Here is a 24,801-nt window from a genome sequence, read left to right on the forward strand (position 1 = left end):
GTCGATGCGATATAGTGATGTGATCAATCGCATGTCGCTCATGCCCCGGGCCTGTGGATAGCACGCTCCTTTGAAGTTCTTGATAGTGATACCCGGATGTAACGTGGGCCGTCGATCTGTGCACTTGATCGACAATCCACATGTAATCGCTGATCGCTATTGCTAGTTCCGCCTGGTCTGCGTTGATACCTTCTGGTTTCATTCACCAAATGCGACCCACTGATCCAATCATCGAAGATCACTAATCAGCGGTGACTTACGCCCATCTTGAAGTCCTCTCTGCTTGTCGATTTGTGATTTGCTGCTTAGATCTGGGTCATTGATCGGCCAGATCTAACGGCTGCTATGCGTTTGGACTGTTAAGCCTTCAATACATGGTTTTTCATGGTTTTGGAGTGTTTTTAGCCCCTCTATAGTGTATTTTCGCCCTTCCAAGGGCTCTCCTCCTGCGCTTATTTTGATCTATGGATGATCTTAAGCAATATTTGAAGACTTCAATAACATATATGGATCCATTAGCATGATTTTAAGCAAATTTGGAGACTTTGGGGCATATTTGGATCTATTTTTGGGCCATTTGCCAACAAGGCTAACACTGGCTCCTTCTGGGGATGAAATCCTCCCTGTGAGGTTTCAAGAACTACAGAACAATGCCTTTCCTATAAAACCAAAATCAAATCTTCCTTCTAATGTTCCATTGGGCATGGAGTCTATTTTGCAATGAAATAAAAACTAGAAAAAACATATTTACAATACCAAGGCTTTAAAGCCTTAAATGAAATAAAGTTTCAAAAACTGCCCATTGACTGGGCCATCAAAAACATCTCCTCCTTCCTTTAATGCATCCCTTTTGAGAAAACAGTCACCAAACTGAAAATTGACCCTTTTTACCTTTCTATCAAAGGTTTCTTTCTCTTGGTCAATGTGTATATCAACAAAATCATCAAAGACTTGCAAAAGCCTATTGATTTGATCATCTACTTCAAAAACTTTCCAGCATTTGATATTATCAGGCAGAGATGGTCTATATTTCACCTCATCTCTGTATGCTTTCAGCCTTGGATGTTTTTCTTGGAAGGTTTTGTTCACCTGAAAAGTTAATATAAAAGATGAATCAATGCATTCCTGTGTGGGGGACATAAGGACTTCACCTGCTCCTGCAGCTTCCTTAGAGCAAGCCCCATCAAAGAACATGTCCCAGATCTGTGGGCCTTCTTCCTCTGTGATTTGGCAAACTGGTTTTTTAAGCTGCGTAGAGGCCAACTGAGATTCTTCAATCTGAAGAAAATATGCTCCAAAATCAGTGTCAACAGCATAGATGGGATGATTAGTGGGTTTCCTTTCATCATTGATGCTATAAGCCAACTGAGCGTCTCTGTACAACCTCCTTCTTTCACCTCCAAAAACTAGGATAGTAGCATAGGATAGATCATTTTGCAATGTTCCACCTAATCTCTTGATCCAGCCCCTAGAAAGAAACATGCCAACTGTGGGTACATCTGCTACTACAATATCCATCATCATGCTTTTCATGGGCAACTGAGACAAAGTGATGGCTAGATCCTTGATTAATCCCAAACATTTCACTTTTCTAGAGTCAAAGGAAAACAAGTCATGATAAGGCTTGGTAATGTCAATACCCAATTTATCCATGACAACCTTGGGCATTAGATTATGGTTGGCTCCAGTGCCCATAAGGCAATTGTGAAGGATTTTAATCATGAATAGACAGAGAAACATAGAATGATGGGGAACTGTCTTCACAATTTTCAATCATTGGGCTGAGAATAATAGCTAGTTGGTCATCTTGCAGATTTACATAGTCAGTGGAGGCTTGGATGGCTTTAGGCTCAAGAGCCTCAAGGATAGATGTCTTGAAGGACTCATTCTTCACTAGTTCAATCAGAGGCATAGGTATTCTTAGCTTCTAAATTTCTGATTGAAAACTGAAAGAAGAAGGGGACTTGTCAAGGCCTCTTACCTCTATGGTTGGAGCTTTGAGGATGATAGGATCAACTGCTGGTTGCTTCTGCTTATTAGCTTGATGTTCTATAGGGACAACAACTTTATGAACAGGAGTTTCCTTGACATTATTCATCCTTGACCTCAGATTATATCTGTGCTGATCTTCAATTTGTAGAACAACTTCACCATCCCATTCTTGGCTGATCTGGTCATTTAATGATTACTTTTCATAGGAAACTAAGGTCAAAAAAGGGGCACTACCTTTGTCTTCCATACAATTCATATCATCATCTTCTTCAAACTGCTCTTCTTCCATGAATGCATTCTGGAAAGGGGTCTTCACCCTTTCATCTTCATTAGCATCTTTGTTTCTTTGCAAAATCTACAACTGGTCATTTTCTCTTCTATATGGATTTGGATTTGGAGGAGCAAAGGTGTTAGGAACTCTTCCTTTCCCAGAGTGTTGCTCAACCTTTAATTTGGAGATCTCAGAGGCTAATGATTCTATCATCTTAGTCATTTTATCAATCTTTGGATCTGAAGATGATAAAGGCTCGCCCCTCTGTCTCCTTCTCTTAGCATTACCTTTGAGCTTTTCTGCAGCCATGATGTTTGATTCTACTTCCAAGGCTGCATCCTACATATTAGCCAAAGAAGCACATCGCCTCTCCCTCAACAGTAAATAGAAGTCAGAATCAAAGGCACTGGCATAGATGAGTCTAGAAGAGGTAGTGGCGGGTTTCACTTCAGCTGGTATCTTGTTGTACATGCGCTTAAACCTCTTATTAAAATCAGACAACGACTCACCATTTTCCCTCTTTAAGTTCCCAAACTCAGTGTGGTAGTAGAGGAGATCTTTCTTGTCCCCCCAATGATTTAGAAATGCATCATCTAAAGCCTCAATATCTGTTATAGACCTTGGGGTTAGTTCTCTGAACCATTTTCTAGCCTCTCCATCTAGGTTTTGGACAAAGACTCTCATCCAGACATCATCTTTAATAATGTCCAGGTTATCAACATAGCTATAGAATGACTCAAGATGTTCTTCAGTTGTAACACCTTCAGTCCTAGTGAACTTAGGCATATACTTATGATATTCGCCAGTAGGCATGGCATTCAAAGGAATGGGCAGTACTAGAGGTCCATACCTAGCAGCTATGATTCTTTCCATTTTGGTGGGTGCTTGTGGACCTGCCATAGCTGTGGTGGCTATAAGAGTACTGGCAGTCTGAATGATAGAGGGCTGAGGAGTGACTGACAAGACTAAAGGAGTATGATGGATAGGAGGTGAGGTTTCCTTTGGGCTTTCAACAAAAGGAGAACCTAAAGAATAAGGAGCTTTATGAATATCTGAGAGTTTTTCTTCACTGCTAGTATTAGAAGCTATACTCTCAACATGTATTTGTTCTATTGCAGGATTTTCTTGAAGAGATATAGAAGATTGTTTAGGTTTACCATCAACCTGATGCTCCTTTTTGCAATATCTTTCTTTCTTTGATGAATTTTTTAGGGTTAGATACTGGATCAGCTTGTGATTTCTGAGGATGTCTCTGAGTATGCCTCACAAACTGAGCCAGAACTATGAAGTGGAGTCTCCAAGAGGTATGACCTCCAGTAGAGTCGCTAGATAGATGATCACAACCAAAAAGTTCCTATACTTTGTCTATCGTCAAAGCTAGATCTGTGTCATTTCCCAGTGAAGTTGAGCTTCAGTTTCCTCTCCCCGGCAATAGCGCCAATTATGTTATCACTCTAGGAAACTCTCCCATGTTGTAGATTGGAGATGGCGGGTAACATATAATCTTCAATATTGTTCTCTAAACTATTGGAATGAATGATGGTTTGGATCAAGCCAGATAACCATTTCAACTCTGGTTTTACTCAGGACATGCATGAACATCCTCAACTTTCTAAGGCTTTAGACCAATAATGTTCAATAGTTTTTAGATTCAATGGATAGATGGAGAATACTGACCATACAGACAGATGCATATATATAAACACATACGAATGGCTAGCTACAGGCAGTAAATGAAGAATACTGACCATACCAGCAGATGCATATATAAAACACGTATGAATGGCTAGCTACAGGCAATAAAAGAAGCTTGCAAATCTAATTTATCAAAGCAGAGATAAGATGACAATTATCTGGCCTTAGACACAAAAGAAACATAAACAACCTGTTCAAGTGAAAGCTTAGAACAAAAGAGAAAATGGACATTGAACATATAACAACAAAAGAAGCTTATATTTGCTAGAATGAAGATGAGAAGCTTGAGTAGCAAAGTCTCAATAGTCTCCAGAAGTTGAACCCCTATTACATCTTACTTTCAGCTAGTTATAGCTCTTTACAATGATCTTGAGCTTTCAGAGGCTCGGAGTGTCTTAATCTATCCTTCCTGTCTTTTGAACAACCTGATACCATGACTAGGAATGCATGGGCTCAAGGGTTTCTTCTTATGACAGAAGAATAACGCATTCAGATATTTTGGCTGCACTGGCAGGGAGCTCTCTCGTGCCAACGATGCTACATCATCATTTGGGTTGATTTGGCTGTGTTGCATTGTGTTGCTCCATGATGTTTCTATTTGTTAGGATGAGCTACGCGTGCTGTGATGCTCCATGATCACTTTCCGATCTTTGTTCTGTGTTGGAATGGCTATTCGAGCTTCTGTTTTCCATTTAAAATGCAAACAATGACTGCTTTATGTTATAAACAGAGAAATGATGCAATACTGTAAAAACCCACCCATTTTTGTTTCTTTTGGACTTCAACAGTCCTCAAATATGGTTTATTTATCCATCAGGTCCACCCTTGGGGTTGCTATCGCAAATCGCAAGTGGCCTGACCCTGTGTTCCCTTTGTATTTTGTAAATACATAAAAAACTACGAAAAACATTGAAAAATGGCTTTTTGCGGATTTGAAATATTATCTATTTTATTTCCAAACCCTTTTAGGTTTTGGTTTTTATCGCATTGGTGCTGCCCAAGGCTCCCTTTGTATTTTGTTAAAATACGAAATACAAAAAAAATGCATTAAAAAACTCTTTCCCGTGGACCTAAAATTTTATGAAATATTATATATATAACCGTCGAGTTCGGTTATTGGATCGCCCATATGTATATATGCCCACTCCCATATGGAGTCGATGCGATATAGCGATGCGATCAATCACAATCGCATGTCGCTCATGCCTCGGGCCCATGGCTAGTGCGCTCCTTTGAAATTCCCGATAGTGATACCCCGATGTAACGTGGGCCGTCGATCTGCATGCTTGATCGATGATCCACGTTTAGTCGCTGATCGCTATCGCTAGTTCTGCCTAGTCCGCTTTGATACCTTCCGGTTTCCTCCGCCAATTGTGACCCGCTGATTTGATCGTCAGAGATCGCTGATCGGCGGTGCCTTCCGCCCAACCTGAAGTCCTCTTCATTTGCTGATTTGTGATTTTCTGCTTAGATCTAGGCCGTTGATCGGCCATATCTAACTGCTGCTATGCGTTTGGACTGTTAAGCCTTCAATACATGGTTTTTCTTGTTTTTGGAGTGTTTTTAGCCCCCCGATAGTGTATTTCCGCCCTTCTAAGGGCTCTCCTCTTGCGCTTATTTTGATCTTTGGACGATATTAAGCAATATTTGAAGACTTCAATAGCATATATGGATCCATTGGCATGATTTTAAGCAAATTTAGAGACTTTAGGACATATTTGGATCCGTTTTTGGACCATTTTCCAACAAGGCTAATAGGTCATAACATTCCTCAGATTTATGTAGTTGTGGATAATAGGTAGGTGGATCATCAAGCATCGATCATTGATATGGAAGGTAAGCTTTATGATCAAGTTGTTTCTATTTTGATTGATCTTGGATCTAGCTATAGTTATATTAATCCTGACCTAGTGGATAAGTGTGGTTTGAGAAAAGAAGTGCATGCATAATCTTGGTTGGTATAGTTGGCTACAAGTTCGAAGAAGCGAGTTCACCATTGGGTAAGAGCTTATGCATTTGAGTTAAATGGTATGCCTACAGTAGCACATTTGAATGTACTTCCATTGGGATCGTATAGTATGCTTTTGGACATGGATTGGCTATACCTTCACAAAACCAAAGTGGATTTATTTGACAACACCATTGAGTGTGTGGATGATAGTAGGGAAAAGAGGACCTTGCAGGGAAAGAAGAAGCCTACATCACTGAGGATGGTTAACACTATGCAGGTTAATCATAATTGCAGGAAAGGTTGTGTGATGTTGCATTATACATTTCCAGTGACAATGGTAAGGAGGTTGATGATGTTGATGTGTTGAGTAGGTACCCAGTATTAAGTAGTTTCAAGATGTATTTCATAAGGATATTTTAGAGTTTCCACCTCACAGAGAGGTAGACTTTTCTATTGAGTTAGTTCCAGGGGTAGCTCCAGCATCAAAAGCACTCTACAGGATTAACACACCTAAGTTGGTAGAGTTGAAGTTGAAGCTAAAGGAAATGTTGGACAAAGGATACATCAGACCTAGTGTATCACCTTAGGGCGTGCCAATGTTGTTCATAAAAGAAGAAATATGGTACTCTTAGATTGTGCATTGATTTCCTGAAGCTAAATAAGGTAACGATTAAGAGCATGTACCCTTTGACGAGGATTGATGATTTTTTTGATCAGCTAAAGGGAGTAGTAGTGTTCTCTAATATCGACTTGAGATCGAGATATCATCAGGTACACATCAAGGATGCGGATATCTTCAAGGCTGTGTTCAGGACCAGGTATGGGCATTATGAGTTTGTTTTTGTTCAATTTGGATTAAATAATGCTCCATATACATTCATGTGTTTGATGAATAGTGCTTTGTGTCCTTATTTGGACAAGTTTGTTATTGTATTCATTGGTGACATAGTGGTATATTCTAAGAATGAGGAAGAGCATGTCGAACATTTGAAAAAAATGTTGAGATTGATAAGAGAGCATCAGTTGTATGCTAAACTTAGCAAGTGTAGCTTCTTTCAGACTGAGGTACATTACTTGGGACATCTTGTCTCCAAGGAAGGCATAGCAGTAGATCTGGAAAAGATAAGGGCCATCATGGAATGGAAAACTCCTACGAATGTAGATGAGGTGAGACCGTTTATGGGATTGTGTTGGGAGAGGGATCCACCAAGGGCAGTTTTGGGGCTAAAAGCCCGTGTTTAAGTCAAGTTTTTGTAATATTATTGTAATGGCTCCACCTTTTGTGGTTGTGGAGTGCGAAGGTATTATGTTTCACAAAGGGTAGTCTACCCTTAGTTTTGTAAAGTAAATTCGGCTGTAATATATCTACCCATTTTCCATGGACCATGGGATTGTATAAAAGGAGCTAAGCTCTAAGTAGTTAGAGGCATCGATGGAAGAAGAAAGAGAGTCATAGCTTTATAGCAAGAAGTCTAAGTTTTGGGTTGTATTGTAGGTAGAGGCTCTGCAGCTGAGTGCGCAGAGGCCTAGGGTAGAAGTCTGTAGCTGAGTGCGTGAACCCCTGCAGTTGTGTGCACAGGGTGAATAGAGTTCGTAACACTTGGAAGATATTAATAAAAGGAGTTATTCTACAATTTATGTGTATTTGTTCTTTTGATGGGTTTGGATATCTTGTGTATGAATTTCCTTTATTATGCTTATATGATGCACAGATGAATGCAATTACATTGAATAATTGAATGCAATCACGAATATATGATTACGTGATGATAACTTTACGTATTTGACAAGATAAGCAAATCACTTAGGATAATTGAGGAATCTGCATGGCATGCTGCCATAGCAATGTGAAAGTACCTGAGCCTTGGGTTAGGGCTGTGCGAAGGTTGACCGTATAATTTCACGAAGGTATTGAAAGACAGAATAGAGGATTTTACAAGTTATAAAGTGAGGTCACCTGTGCGAAGGCAGGGATAGAAGAGATCAAACGACATCACAACCATCTCAGGGTGTGAAAACTTGGTTCCAACATCCCCCCATACTGCTTTGGGTGAGACTTTGGTTCGCGCTCCATGGGTTGATGAAGAAAGGGCCAGTAGTGTAGGGATTTGTTTGGCTAATTAATGTTGAACCTGAGTCAGGCCCTCATCAAGCCAACAAATGGTTCCGTTGCCAGGACCGAAATCTGCATAAGAGATGTGTGATGTCGTATCACTGGAATTCAACTAAGAAGGAGATTGGAGATTGGTTGCATAGAAAGATCCACAAATTTGCAGCACAGGAGAACAAAAAATCGTGACTGACAAAGGAACATTGGTTGGACCGTATCTGTATATAGAGGTCCACAAGATCTTTTTCTGCTCTTTCCCTATTGAGCTATACGAGTGGATCACGAAGCTAGTAGATAGCCAAGGAAGGTAGAAACTTGAAGGTCCTATTTTGTGGACCCCAGAGCTAGTGCGAAGGTTGGAAACATTGGAGGATAAGATTGCCCATGCTATCGATCATTGGCTCGATCGCATCATAGGAGGATTTGTGATTGTATTCGTAGTCGACACCTCAGTCAACTATAGCAAGGCTAAGCGACACTTTTTCAAAGGACTGTGAGGTAAGTACGTAAAATCTTTGAATACTTGGATTAAAATGTTGTTGTACAAAAAATGGGTTATGCAGCTACCTTGATGTTCGGGACTACGTGAAGCAGAAAAAATTACGGGAACAAAGGAAAAAAGGGTCCAGAGTATAGCCCCTTGATTACACCTCTGCGAAGTGATGAAGAAGGGATAGCGAAGGTTTTTCTGCGAATTGCTATTCAGTTAATAAGACAAGGATTCATGCGAATACCACCTCCACCCACACCACCTCCGACTTCACCACCATCACCTCCAGCTTCACTCGTACCACCTCCACTTCCACCGAGGTTCAACATGGAAAATACAATGAAGTTGCCTTTGTTCAAAGGCTTGGGAAATGAGGACCAGGACCAATTCTGGTTCGTTGTGAGGCTGTATGGAAGCACAAGGTGTTACATATGATCATAAAAATAAGGCGACACTGATTGGTGCTCTGCAAGATCACGCACTAACCTAGTATATTAAGTACTCTAATGATAACTCAAATGCTGGAGTAGCAGACATCCAGGTAGCACTAAATAGGGAATTTAGCAGGCCTAAATCTGAGGCGCAGTCGATTATGGAATTCAAAGAGATCGCGATGCAACTAGGCGAGATGCCTTGGAACTAGATCAGAGGCTGAAATGTACAATTCGTGAAGCCAACATGAATTTGACAGATGGACAACATCGTGAGTGGTTTGTGGCTTCGCTACTACAACACTTAAGGAGTGCGCTATTGTAGCAGAAGATAACAACTCAGGAAGAGGCCTTGGAGATTGCCATGAGACTACATGAGACTTTGATGCAAGATCCTAATCTAGGAGTTCAACAGATCCATGTGTAGTTGGAGAATCTATGCCTTGAGATGCAAAGTCTGAAGTAGGATAGGACAGTGCGGACAGAGGTACGTGAGGAAGTATGGTGCTTGAAATGAAAGAGTCAGGGTCATGACAAAGTTCATTGCCTGATCTTTGCAAATTACATTGTAGGAGAAGGACCGATGACTTTAAGACTAGAATCTCAATAAGGACATAGCGCGGGGCCTGCATTATGGTGCGCTATCTGTTAGGTAGCCAGAAAAAATGCCACGGATAACTGTCACTTGCTATAGAAGTATGTACAAGCATTGCAATAGCTGTTCTGCAAATTTTGTAGGTTGGTAGGACATGATGAGTGTACTTACAGGAGCTATGAATTGATGATGGATATAACTCCTGCCTACAGGGTTCAGGTCAAAAAACAGCCCCTTGACCAAAATGAAAGGATGTCATGGATAGGATTTTAGAGGCGCGGACGAGGCCAAGGCGGAGGAGGACCTCGTAGAGGTCGAGGATAGTTAATTTTGTAGAAATTTTGAATAATAAACACTTATTCACAGAGATTATCTCGATTATACACTATTGCAGAATACATGCATAATACATAACCTCCTCTACATTGATCATCAATTTAGCAGCATTATAATCAATGAAACATCAATCACATGCACACATTAACATAGTATGTAACCCAGGGAAAGCTTACAGCTGAAAACCCCACATTATCTGTATATTATAATGATTGAGAACATGTAACAATACATAGTACAATACTCCTCACAAGTACTCAGTACTATCTCCACCTGTTACACACAAAACTAGCTCAGATCCGAACAAGTCACAGGTTCAAATCTCCTCTGCTGCTTTGCCTGCCTCCGCTGCACAATCCAAAGTGAAAATCACGTGAGAACAAGCTACAATTACCTTGGTATTGACCCACACTGTGCAGTCCTCATTGGCATAACTCAATCCCATTGATTGTGCAAGACCTCATGCACAACTATAGTCACAACTGATAGCAATCTCAACCTCTAACACCTGTCTCCACTGAACTGTACATGCACTGAGTTAACTGATGTATTCTTTAGTTGCTTTATGAGTTAATAATTAGTGAATTAATTTAATTAATTAATTCACATCACTCATCACTAGTCTATTTTCAGTTAGACTAATTACAACTAGTTTAACCAAGTCAAATTGAACACAACTCCATCAACTCCACAATCAACTCCACTGAGACTCAGCCACATGAGTTCTAACTGAAGTCCTGCATGCAATAGCTCAATTGACCCACAAGGAAAGCATATTTCCTTCTGAAAGCTGCATGTGCCACATCTGTAGCTCAAACTGAAGTGCTCCAAGAGGATAAGATAATGTTTATAGTCCAAATATTATTATGAGACAATAATATTCGATTGTTCTATTTTTAGCCTGACAGTGTAAAAATAGAAACTGCCCATATGTCTAAAAATAGAAGTCCATCTATTTTTACCAACATGACCAATCATCCACAAATAGCATCTTGCAACTCATAGACCATGATCCATATGTCTAAAAATAGACATAGTCTAAAAATAGACTTTGCACCAAAAATAGCCTGCGGGCCCACTTAGTGAAGGCAACTCCTTTCCACTAAGCTCCATCATCTTGTTGCATTTTCAACAAATTTGCTACAATTTCGGAGGACCAAGACACTATGCCTGTGATTGCACTAATCCAACGCGTCCATCGTGCAAGTATTGCATGCTGTTTGATCATGAAACAAAATATTGTCCTATGTTGATAGCTAGGATACGTGACAATGAGGCGTTACCCCCTTCGCTGACTTAGAACCTGTAGATGATGAGATATGAGTTGCACGAGGAAGATCCAAACGTAATTATAGTACTCAGAAGTGGAATCATGATGGGAGATGACAAAGGGAAACAACAAGAAGACAGTACAAGGGTTCGCAAAGCCCCGGTGAAAGAGGCTGAGTTCAATTTGGAGCGCACTCGTGAAACCTTCATGGAAGCTAAGAAGAGCTTCGTTGAGGCCTCCACCTCAGGAAGCAAGGATAAGTCGGAGCCAGAGATGGACCCCTCTATGCTCACAACTTTCTTAGAAACCTGTATGAAGTTACTGCACGACAGTAAGGCTATGAAAGGGTTATAAGAACTCAACAATATATGTGCTGGAACTTCTCTAGGTCAGTCACACGTAGTACGAAAGATTGGCAAGCATAAAACAATGACAGGACAGGAGATGAGACTGACCGCAAAAATAGGAGAATATGAAATGGATCAGGTCATTTTGGACCTGGGTTCAGATGCGAATGTCATACTAAAGCATACTTGGGAGCGAATGGGGAGACCTGTGATGCAATGGTCTCCGATTTAGCTAAGGATGACGAATCAACAGAAAACCATCCCCATGGGGCGACTACAAGGGGTGACCATGGATATTGAGGGAGTAAGCACGTTGGTGGATTATGAAGTAATAGAGATAGTGGATGACAGTAATCCCTGCCCTACGCTCCTGGGAATTGGCTGGGCTACTGATATGAATGGGGTAATCAATATGAAGAAGTGAAAGATGATCTTTGAGAAGAAATCGCTGTGCATAATAATACCCCTCGATCCTGCTAAAGGATCGTGCTATATTGAACCTGTTCGTGATTATGAGAGTGATGACGACCTGGACTGTATCTATAAGATAACAATGTGAGACCAAGATTGGGTGAATCCCACTGCAGATGGACGAATTACATGGGATCGTGAGATTTCCTGCAATTCAGACTCTGACGAAGAAATAGAACGCTGGCAGAATCAGTTACGTGAAGTAACTAAGTTGAATTTCAACATGATGACCCGATCGCTACGTTGTGTGTCATCAGAGGTAAGAAATCTACATATTTATGATGGTGTAAATGAGGTAGATACCTTTTCGGATGCATTTGAAAGGGAGGTACTAGAAAAGTAGTGCTTGCAGGCCTTGGACTGGGCACTGCACGCTATGCCCGCAAGATGGTGGGGTACGCATAAGGGAAGCTTTGATGATTGGCATGAATGTAGGAAGATGATGAGAACACGATTTGGGAAGCCTACGACGTGATTGATAGACATGTACGATGGGCAGAATGATCCGCACATGCATCTGGCCAAATGGACGTAGGCTTATGGAGAAAATCCCCAACTTGAGTGGGTGCACCTGTTCTGTCATACCCTGGATGTTATCCCAATGAATTGGTATATAGAAACATAGCTCTACCATGGGACAAGAGAATGGGATATCCCACGCGAAGTATTCATGATGACATTCAGTTTTTAGGATGGGCTTGATAGTATTGATGAAGTGCTACAAGAGGTGAAAGCAACCATCTTTAGGATATCGCAGGATCCTTTAGACCTGATCCATCATGAATGGGCTACTTAGCTGAGTCACGTGCTCGAATGTTATAATATAACTACTGAAGTAGAGGACAAGGATCCGTGGAAGATTAACATTCCAAAAACAGAAGGCCACTGCGAGGTTCAAGGACCACAGATTGAGAACCCTGATATAACTGCGCCGGTGAAAACAAAACAAGTGAACATTGGTATGAAGGAAGAACCCAAATTCGCGAAGATTGGAGACTACTGGGATGATGCGATAGTGGATAAGGTTGCTGAATTTCTCCATGAATACCAGGATTTATTCCCTACCAAGTTTACAGATTTGAAAGGAATAGTCGGAGACTTAAGAGTGATGAAGATCACATTAAAGCCCGACGCGAAGCCAGTTAAGCAGAGGCCTTACCACCTCAATCCGAAATGCAAGGAGAAGGTCCGCTTAGAGCTAGACAAGATGCTACTGGTAGGCATCATTGAGCCTATGGAAGAATCCGATTGGGTTAGCCCAATGGTGGTGCAAGAGAAGAAGCAGAAGGATGAGATAAGGATATGCATGGATCTCAGAAAACTAAATGACTCTTGTATGCATGATCCTTTCCCGACTCCGTTCACAGATGAAGTGTTGGACAATGTAGGTGGCTAGGAAGCATATTCCTTCACTGATGGGTTCTCTCGGTACCACCAAATCAAAATCGCACCAGAGGATAGGAGTAAGACAACCTTTGCGACTGAGTGGGGTTTTTTTCAATACATTGTAATGCCATTTGGATTGAAGAATGCACCTGCAATCTTTTCGCACATGGTTGTTGTGGCATTCAAGGAATTTATTCATAAGTTCATGGAGGTATATTTTGATGGATGGACTGCATTTAGCTTTGTTAAGCACCATGTAGAAATCTTGCGCTTGATGCTGGATACTTGTTGAAGATATCAGATCGCGATCTATCTCAAGAAGTGTCTGTTTTGCGTTTGTTTTGGGAACCTATTGAGGCAGGTGGTTTGCAGACAAGGACTAATGGTAGACCCCATGAATATCGCAGTGATACTGAACTTGGAAGTGCCGAGGAGTGTGAAATAGATGCGTGCTACTCTGGGACATACGAGATATTACAGAAAGTTTATCAAAGGCTATGCCCAGATCACCACGATGATTGAAAAATTGTTGAAGAAGGATGTCACGTTCTGTTGGAATAATGACTATAAGAAAACCTTGGATATATTGAAAGGAAAGATGGTTACCGTGTCGATTCTAGTCTTCCGGGACTAGAAGAAAGAGTTTCATGTACATGTTGACGGGTCATGTATAGCGCTGGGGGAAGTACTAACACAAGATGGTGGAGAAGGCTTGGACCATCTTATCATGTTCGTAAGCTGCAGATCATCCAAAGTAGAGAAGAACTATTCTACCACTGAATGTGAGGGGCTAGCTATGGTGTATGCACTCCAAAATTACTGACACTACTTGCTAGGGGGGCCATTTTAAGATGTATACGGATCAATCCCCACTAAAGAACCTTGTCAATAAGCCTGTGTTGGGGGGGCGAATTTGAAGATGGCTCTTGTTGTTCCAAGAGTACGATTTTAAAGTTATTGTGAAGCCTAAACGATTGAACGCAGGACTAGACCATCTGTCATGCATCGAAATAGGGGAGGAACCTAATAACTTGGAAGAAGGATTTCCTGACATGCAATTATTTGCAGTGCGTGTCGTAGATGGTCATTTTGAGGATATAATACACTTCCTAACAACATGAATTGCACTGGGAGGATACTTTGTCTAGCAAAAGAAGGAATTAGTGGTGTGCACAGCAGATTTCTCTATCATTGCTGGGCATCTATACAATATGGGGACTAATGAGATATTGCGACGGTATGTACATGAGTCCGAATGAGGTAGCATCCTCATGGACGCTCATGGGGGCGTCATGGGAGGACATTATGCAGTGAGAGAAATTGCGCAGAAGATTCTACGTGTAGGGTTGCGGTGGCCAACCCTTCATCAGGATTCAAAAGCATATTGCAAGGCGTGTGATGTATGTCAAAGAATAGGCAGGCCATCACAGAGGGATGAAATGCCTTTGAATCCACAAATGATGTTGCAACCCTTCGAAAAGTGCGCAATATATTTTGTAGGACCCATCAAGCCACAAGGGAAGATAGGAGCAAGGTACATTATCACTGCGACAGAGTATTTGACTCATTGGGCAGAAGCGAAGCTGGTGAAGGATTTCACGGGTGTGAAGTTCCTATTTGAGCATGTACTGAAGCGATTTGGATGTCCAAGGATCTTGATGAGTGATCATGGTACACACTTCCTTAATGAGACGATCAGCGCACTAACAGAGGAATTTCAGGTACATCACCAGAAGAGCACACCTTATCACTCACAGGCTAACGAGATAGTGGAGGCATTCAAAAAAGTTCTTAAAAACGCGCTGACCAAGGTTTTCAATACTCAAAAAAGTGATTGGGACCTATGCATACCTGTAGTATTGTGGGCTTATCGAATGACATGCAAGAAGTTGACGGGACAAACCCCTTTTAGGCTTGTCTATGGTGTGGAAGCCATACTGCCTATGGAATACATCATGCTTAGTCTGTGCATAATAGCGCTCATAGGTTTGACGGATTGCGGAGCCTTGGAAGAGAGGCTCACACATTTGGATGAGCTCGAAGAAGAAAGATTTTTGGGTGGATTTCACCAGCATGTCCAAAAGCGGCGTGAAAAGGCATGGCATGATCAACACATCAAGCTGTGCACACTTAAGGTAAATGATTTGGTTTTGTTGTATGATAGTAAGTTTGATAAATTCCCCAGAAAATTTAGGATGCACTGGTTAGGGCCTTATGTTATTAAGGAGATTACTGATGGAGGGGTAGTACAACTAATCAAGTTAAATGGAGAACCCTTCCCAGGAAAGGTGAATGGCAGTCGCTTGAAGCCATACACTAGTGGTCCGTCCATGTGAATAAATGAAAGTAGCATAGTCTTAGTGCTCCAAGCAGCTGAAAGGAGGCACAAGACTATAAACTACACTTCCCAAGTTGGGGAGCTGTGCGATTGGAAGATGGTGCGAAGCAAGGATGTGTCATTGGGTCTACGACAGCGCGGAGGGAGCTGCGCTACCCAGGGAGAAATCGCCTAGGTCAGTTGGAAAGTGACTGTTAAAGTCACTGTTCATGGAAAGACAACAAAAGTGAGGCCAAATGGAGTAGGCGACTGACATTTAAGACGAAATTTATGGCTTAGATCCTTGAAAATCTGCCGCCAATCAGACATTAATGAACTGATTTTGGGGGGAACAGTTAGATTTGAATTCAAAGTTCCCTATAAATTACAAGTGGTTGTCTAGCAAGAAACACTTGGCATTTTAAGTATTCAATTGTTGAGTGCTCAGACGCCTATGGACCTAGAGTTTTTCAAAGATCTCAAACAGACTCCCGCATTTGTGAACTTTCCTAAGATGTCACGAGTACTGATAGAGAGTGTTATGTCATCACCCCCAGAAGTTATCAATACACAACAAGTGTTAGAAGAGCCGGCACAAGAGATGGAGAAACAGGCCGAAGAAGCTGCCCTAGAAGCTCTCCGCTATCACAGAAGTAGTCGTGGCAGTGGAGAGCAGAGTAACAGACTGCACCCAGTTGTTTGAAAAATCGTTTGAGGTCCTGACCAGTTTGCAGGAGGACCCAACCATCTAAAGGCTCGAGATGGAAGCACACAAACTCCAACAACGCTATGACAAAGTTAAGGGCATAGTACGAACCATCACGCTAACATAGAGGTTAGTCAAGCTACAGGAAGCAAAGCAGCTAAAGGAACATGTGGATGCAGTGCTACACAAGGAAGCAGTTCTGGAGGCGCAACTCAAGCCCTGGTTGGAGGAAGCTTATGTAATCACGGGAAACATTGAAGGCAAGCTTGCGAATCTACAAGCAATGCAACAACAACTTCAGGTTTATAGCGCAGGGGCAGTAACTGAGAAGATAGTCGAAGATGCAAAGCAGGCAGCAGCTTAGTGCATAGTCGAAGTTGTGGTCATCAAGGTTGAGTTGGACGGGCTTCACGCAAAGATCTCCGCGCATACCGAGTGACTCAAGGGTGAGTCATGATGTTTGTGTTTGGGGCCTGTTGGGAGCGGGATCCCCCAAGGGTAGTTTTGGGGCTAAAATCCCATGTTTAAGTCAAGTTTTTGTAATATTATTGTAAAGACTCTGCATTTTGTGGTTGCGGAGCGTGAAGGTATTATTTGTCACAAAGGGTAGTCCGCCCTTAGTTTTGTAAAGTAAAGTTGGCTGTAAGATATCTACCCATGGTCCATGGACCATGGGATTGTATAAAAAGAGCTATAAGCTCTGAGTAGTTAGAGGCATCGATGGAAGAAGAAAGAGAGTCATAGCTTTAGAGAAAGAAGTCTAAGCCTTGGGTTGTAGCATAGGTAGAGGCTCTGCATCTGAGTGCACAGAGGCCTAGGGTAGAAGTTCGCAGCTGAGTGCGCGGACCCTTGCAGCTGTGTGTGCAGGGTGAACAGAATTTGTAACACTTGGAAGATATTAATAAAAGGAGTTATTCTACAATTTTTGTATATTTGTTCTGTTGATGGGTTTGGACATCTTGTGTATGAATTTCCTTTATTAAGCTTATATGATGCGTGAATGAATGCAATTACATTGAATAATTGAACGCAATCATGCATATTTGTGTACGCAATGACAACTTTAAGTACTTGACAAGATAAGTAAATCACTTAGGATAATTGAGGAATCTGCATGGCACACTATTATAGCAACACGAAAGTACTTGAGCCTTGGGTTAGGGCTACGCGAAGGTTGATCGTATACTTTCACAAAGGTATTGAAAGCCAGAATAAAGGGTTTTACAAGCTCTAGAGTGAGATCACCTGCACAAAGGCAAGGATAGAAGAGATCAAACAACATCACAACTATATCAGGGTGTAGAAACTTGGTTCCAGCATCTCCCCATACTGCTTCAGTTGAGACTTCGGTTTGCGCTCTATGGGCTGATGCTGAAAGGGCTAGTAGTAGAGGGATGTTTGGCTAATTAACGCTGAACCTGGGTCACGCCACTGTCAAGCCAACAGATTGGCAGGTTACTACAGGAGGTTCATCAGGAACTTCTCATGCATTGCATATCCTATCACATTATTGCAACAGAAAGGTAAGAAGTTTGAATGAACGACAGAATGTGAAGATAGTTTTGAGAAGATTTAGTAGTTGTTGACACATCCACCAGTGCTAAAGATCGCGAATCTAGACCATGAGTTTGTTGTGTGTACAAATTCAAAAGGGGAATTGGTGGAGTTCTCATGCAAGAAAGATAGTTAGTGTGCTATGAGTGACCAAAACTGAATGAGCATGAACATAACTATACAACGCATGATCTTGAGATAGAAACAATTATACATGCATTGAAGATGTGGAGACATTATCTTATGGGTAGGAGGCTTACATTAAAGAGCGATCATGGTGGGTTGAGATATTTATCTAAATGCCAGGTAATCTAGATAGTTGGCCACCCTTAGTGAGTTTGACTTCAATATCTGATACATTAAAGGGAAGAAGAACTGGGTTGCAAATGATCATAACAGGAAGGATAGGTAAATCATATAGCAACTATAAGCTCTTATGGGACAAAGTTACATGATAGGATTTTGCAGGAAGGACAATGGGATGAGAAATACATGGAGATCATGCACAAGTTACAATAGAGCACAAGTATAGGTACAAGTATAGGTGCAGGTACAAGCACAGGGGATCAGGATGCAAACTATCGTCTCATGGCATATGGTTGGTGAGGTTTCAAAACAGGATCTATTTGTCGAATTGCAGTGAGCTCAAGAAGCTTATCTTGAGGGAGTTTCATGTGAAACCATATTTAGGTCATCTATAATATCAAAAGACATTGACACCGGTAAAGAAGTTCTATTATTGGTCAAATATGAAGAAAGAAGTGGTCGAGTTCGTGGCTATATGCTTAGATTGTCAACGGGTAAAGGCAAAGTACAAGCATCTAGGTGGTCTACTACAATCTATATCAATTCCAGAATGGAAATGGGAGGTCATTCCCATGGATTTCATTACAGGTCTTTCGAGGATAGTGAAGCATCATGATTATATTATGGTCTTGGTTGACAAGTTGAGTAAGGTAGCTCACTTCATTCTGTTAAAGACTACATGTTCATATAGTGACGTAGCACAGGTGTTCATCGGAGAGGTAGTGAGACTAAATGGTGTTCCAAAGAATATTGTGTCGGACATGGATGCAAAGTTCACTTCCAAGTTTTGGAAGGAGCTGTTTGTAGGCTTGGGTATAGAGTTGGCCTTTAGCATAGCTTATCATCTACAAATATATGGTCAGACAGAGAGGGTCAGCAGGATCTTGGAAGATATGTTGAGGATGTATGTGATGCACCAAGAGAGGAAATGGGAAGAGTATCTACCATTGGTTGAGTTCGCATACATCAATGGTTATCAGGAGCCAGTGAGGATGAGTCCTTTTGAGGCATTGTATGAGTGAAGTTGTAACACTCCCATCAGCTGGAGTGATCTAGTGAACATGGTAATTATTGGATTGACATGTTGATGAACATGGAGTAGGAAATGCAGGATATAAAGAAGAATCTAAAGGAAAAATAGGAAAAATAGAAGAGTTATGCAGATCAACACAGGGTGTTCAAAGAGTTTTAGGTTGGGCAGCATGTGTATTTGTGCATCAAGCCCAAGAAAAGGTATTTGAGGACTGGTTCATGTGCCAAGTTGGCATCATGGTATTGCAAGCTTTTCGAGATACTTGAGAGGATTGGACCAGTGGAATCTAGACGCACTACCTCCAATAGTGAAAGTCCATGATGTTTTCCATATTTAATTGCTTAAGAAGTATATTAAGGATGTTGATCATGTTATTGATTGGTTTGTATTATAGGTGGAGCAAGAAGGAGAGTTCCAACTGGATCCTCATTGCATACTATGGTGGAAACATCTCATGCTCAGGAATAAAGCCATAGAAAAAGTTAAAGTGTAGTGGAAGCACTTTGGGCCTGAAGAAGTTACATGGGAAATGGAAGATCAGATGCAAGCCCTATATCCTTCATTGTTTGCTGGTTGAGGCAAAGCAGTTTTGGTTTGATGTTGGCTTATGTTTGACATATGTTTTGCTGATGTTTTGATATCTGTATATGTATATGTATATGGATGTAAATAACGTCATGAGCTAAGTTATAAAGCTCCAATAAATGGCATGATTATTATCTTGTCATGTTGTCATGATGTTTTTGAGCAGGTTCTTCATTGTAAATACTGCTATGAGCTAAGTTATAAAGCTCTATGGGTAGTATATTTGTTTCTCAGTGGTTTTGCTGAGATCTTGGTGTGGTTTAACATCGAGGATGGTGTTCCCCAAGGGGGAGGGTTCTGTAACTACCCTCATGAAAGGTTCATGTAATAAAAGTTAATAAAGGAAAAATAAGACCACGGTTAAGGGACACTTATTCCAAGTTGAATGTTGAGCAAATATATCCCAGTGGGCATCACTGAATGTATGTTTTTGGCTAAGGAAATTGGTAAGGCTAAGGAAAAGGCATTAAAAGGCATTTTTGGCACATTTATTTATGAAATAAATAAAATTACTAGAAAAGGAAGGCAAAAAGTCACAGGTTGCATGTGAGGAGGATATTGAAGGAAAATAATGGAAAATGAAGAAATTATAGACCTCATGCATAAAAAGGCTTCTGAGGATCAGTTCATGGCTTTTGCCAGTTTGGCTTTTCTCAAGTTCAAGTTTGGAGCTCTCTCACTATTCTCCCTTTCTCTCTCTTGGTCACTTAGAGTTTTCTAGGAGCACTCTAACTTTGGATCAAGGAAAGGAAAACCAAACAAGGAAAGGAAAAGCAAGGAAAGGAAAGGAAAAGTAAGAAAGGATCAAGGAAAGGAAGGCAGGATCAAGCAACTTCAACATAAATACTTGTAGGTAATCTTTTGCATGTGTAATTTTCTAGCTGGTTTGGACATGCATGGCTTTGCATGCTGGTGTATGGCCCTCTTGCTGTCGATGGCATGGTCTTGCAGGTCACGATAGTGGTTTTCAGCCTAGCCTAGCCTTTTTTTGGATGCCATGGTATGTTGGGATTTTTATTTCATATTTGTAACTTTTGAATTGTCGGATGGATTTAAGAATCCGGGGCGGAGGTGGTCTCAAGGCTCATTCCCAAAGGCCTAGAAATCCCTTGACCAATTTTGGCAGGATACATGGTAAAGCTTGAGGGAGCAGTCTCGGTTTAGGGCCTAGATCATTAGGTTTAGATTTCAGTAAAGCCTGAGAGACAAGGAGATGGAAAAATCCTCAAGGATAGTGATGGATTCCAAATGGAATTCCAAGTTTTGTTCAGTTGTGATCGGAGCAGCAGTCTTGGTGTGATCACAGTTGGATGAGGGTGGAGGTGGTTTACCTTTTGGATTCCCTTGATTGTTCTTGTATTGGTTATTTTATGAGATCCCACATTCATGTTTGGAATATGGCACAGGGGTGACTAGCTGAAAGAGATAGTGGTTCAACCATGTCTATGGTTAGGTGGTATGTGGAAGTCCCGAACCTGGCCGGATTTGCCTATGATTAATAAAAGCTAGGTTCTCTTAATTTTTCAATGATTTATATGGACTTAATGGTTTTCATATATATGATATTTATATGGTTTTATGTTGGTTATAAGCATGATTGAATGACTAGTTTATGTGATGGTTATTTCATATATTTACTTATAACTGTTAAATGAATGGATGCAAGACCTAATTCATGATGTAGTAGTTCAATGGAGAAGGAGGTGATCCTTTTGGTTATGTTTCATAAGTGGTTTCAATCATTTATGATCTCTCTTGTATCCTAGACCTGTAGGTTGGATTGATGCCAAGTGTTTGACAAAATGTCAGTTTTGGTTGGGGATGCTCAGGTCTTGTCCTGAGGGTGATTTTTGATTGATAAAATTTTTTATCATTTTTTTAATGATCTTTGAAATTTACAACAAGTTCTGGGCAGAGGCTAGGATTATGGGCTAGAAAAGTGGCTCAAATCCTTGGGTCGCTGGCACATAACTGGAAATTCTGGACCACAGTCACTCGCAGGTAGGCCTATGAGAGTGACTTTGAGTTGATGGTCACTCCCTTTCCCATAGCATGAGAGTGACTAAGGGATAAGAGTTGCATAATAATAGTGGGACCCAAGGACATGCTGTTTGAGTGGTTGAACTGTCTCCTGAGGGGTCTGTTGATGATGTTAGATGTCTGTATGTGATGTTTCGTTGATTTCGCTTCCTTAAGGTGACATAGGAGGTCGAATCTGATTGTAGGAAATCTCTCCTCATGTTTACCCCAGTTGGCATGCGTACATTGGGTAGAACTAGGAGGGGGTGTTACAAAGTCGAAGAGCTCAATGAAGAATTCCAAAGTCCACCCACCTGGGCCTGGGATTTTTTCCTTCTAGAAGCTTGAAAGAACAACTTTAAGTTCTTCTTTAGAGACCTCTTGAATGAGAGTGTGGTTGTCTTCCTCTTCCATAAATCTAGGGAAAAAATTTCCACTCTAATAAGTTCTGGAATTGAGGTGTCTTTAAGGGCTTTGAAAATATTTGAGAAGTGGTTTTTACCCAAAGCAGTCGGGCCTTTGAAATTGGAAACCTCTCTTCCCAATTGATCTTCCATTTTCAAAATTGTATTTTCCATTTTCTGACTCTTCACATCGAGTTGATGTTTTTTTGTATTTTCATTGCCTTTCTCCAACCATATTTCTCTACTTTTCAGTTGGCATTCAACGTTCCTTGTGGCAAGAATATCCTTTATCAATCTTCCCAAGTCCTCTTAGAGACATGATCCTTGAATCCTTCATCATTTGAGTTTGATACTATACCCAGCTAGTGTTCAATGTTTAGTAGTTCCTCTTCCTCCATGACTCATTTATTGGCTCCCCATTCCTTTGTCAATGTCTTGATCCTCTTTAAATTTTCATCAAATTTCTAAGCTATATAAATTCCATTGTCATGATCAAAGTGACTCCAATTTGTGTTAACTAGGATTTTGAAAATTTCATCCTATAACCACTTGAAACTCATCTTAAATGCGCTTTTTGACTTATGAGTTTGTCCCTTGATTTCTAGCAGAATCATAGAGTGATCAGATTCTCCTCCCATCCCAATCTGTTCATCAATAAACCCAAACTTATACACCAAGGTCTCCACCACTAGGCACCTACCAATTTGTTTAGCCACCCTTTCCTCCCAAACTCTTTGATTCCTCCAAGTTGGCTTGATTCTAATAGGCTATAGATCAATGAGCTTTCAAGAGTCTAAATGGAATGAGAAAAGTTTAGAGAGAACATCTAGCCTAGCCATCTATCCCCATGATTCTACGACCCCCATAGAAGAATTAAGGCCCCTTCCTAGATTTAAATAATTGCACTGCAACACCAAATTTTGAAATATATCTGTATAGAATCATGTCCTATCTTCATTATGTCCATATATGTTGAGGAAAGTAAAGTTTGTATCCAGATCCATGGAAAATCCTTCCATCCCAAGGCTCGATAAAATACTCCATGTGTTGTGTACTTGAATTTTGTGAGTATCCCACCCTAGTGCCATTCCCCTAGAGTTCCTCTAGCATCCATCCCAATAAAATTCTAGTAAGGGAGAGCACACTCTAGGAAAGCTGAAATAATATCCCCTTACCCTAGGGTTTCTTGTAAGAAGATAACCTCAGGTCCTTCAATATGGATCAATATTTTGAAGGTAACTATTTTGGGTTTTCTTGTGAACCCTCTATAGTCAAATGAGAGAGATTTCATTGGGAAAAATCATGATGGGCCTTTAAAGCTCTAAGGGCCTTGTCAATAGAAGATTGTCTACCCATAACTAGATCTTCTCAAGCCTGGTTTTTTGCCAATAATAAGTGCTATTTCCTCCACCTACCTTTCCCTTGATTGGTAGGGGTAGGGTGTTTACCTAGACCTCCCAGTAATCCAGCCGAGTTAGGGGGAATCTGCCTCAACCTCAACTCTAACAGATAGTGTCAATACCATATCCCTTAGAGAAAACAAAGTCTAAAGATAAGGTTGGGGATGAGGACCCCACGAATCCATTTGAGAGAAGACGAGACTTTCCCATGAGATAAATATGTAACTAGGTTATGTATTATTGAGAAATATAGGGCATCATTAGTTAGGTGGTTTCTCTTAATTAGTAACTTCTTGTGAGTGCCTTTTACTTCATTATATTAGGATCTTCTTGTTTCTTGAGTTATTAGTGTTCTTATTCATCAAACAACTACCAATGCATGAACATAAATAGAAAATAGACATAGAATGTAGGCTATCATCCAGGGCCAAAGCCTCTCACTCTTTGAGAGGAAAACCCACACAAATTCTTCTTATAGAGATTCCAATTAACGAATACCAAGACCAAGGCCCTTGACCTATTAGCCACTTGAAGACCAAGACACTGTCTTCTCTTCTTATTGACTCCTCTTCTACTTCAACCTTCTTTGCATGAAGACATAGTTATCATCAATAACTTATCACTATCTCTACATCGAGATCTCCTTTACTATGAGACCTTCTTGCTGTCATATTATTGAGAACTTACTTCTGTGATGGTCATCCTTCGAACTGTGATAGATCCATTACTTCTAATTGTAATGGAGGCTTCTTACAGTAAGTATATTGAACCCTTAACACTATAGAAGCACTGAGTTCACAATACTCTAATCACATCAAGACTGAGATAGAACCGAACCTATAATCACTGTGAGGACCGAAACATATCTTCTGAGATAACACCGAATTTGAGGCTTCCTTCATAGCACTGAAATTCATGATTGTAATGATATTTGAACTTGTATTTTATCCCTTTTCACTACCACTGTGATATGAACTTTAGAAGGATCTGAATTCCCTTGACAACACCCAATCTCCACTTCTGTACCCTAGTCCGAGCTCCTTCTACACTCTTATCTGAACTTTGTAATTGTTATTCGAAAATCTCAGAGATATCTAAAGTTTGGACTATGTAAATGTGAAGATCCTAGAGG

Source organism: Pinus tabuliformis, chromosome 1_1 (genome assembly GCF_031772625.1).
Source record: "Pinus tabuliformis cultivar Carrire ecotype Pingquan chromosome 1_1, CPIR1, whole genome shotgun sequence".
NCBI lineage: Eukaryota > Viridiplantae > Streptophyta > Pinopsida > Pinales > Pinaceae > Pinus > Pinus tabuliformis.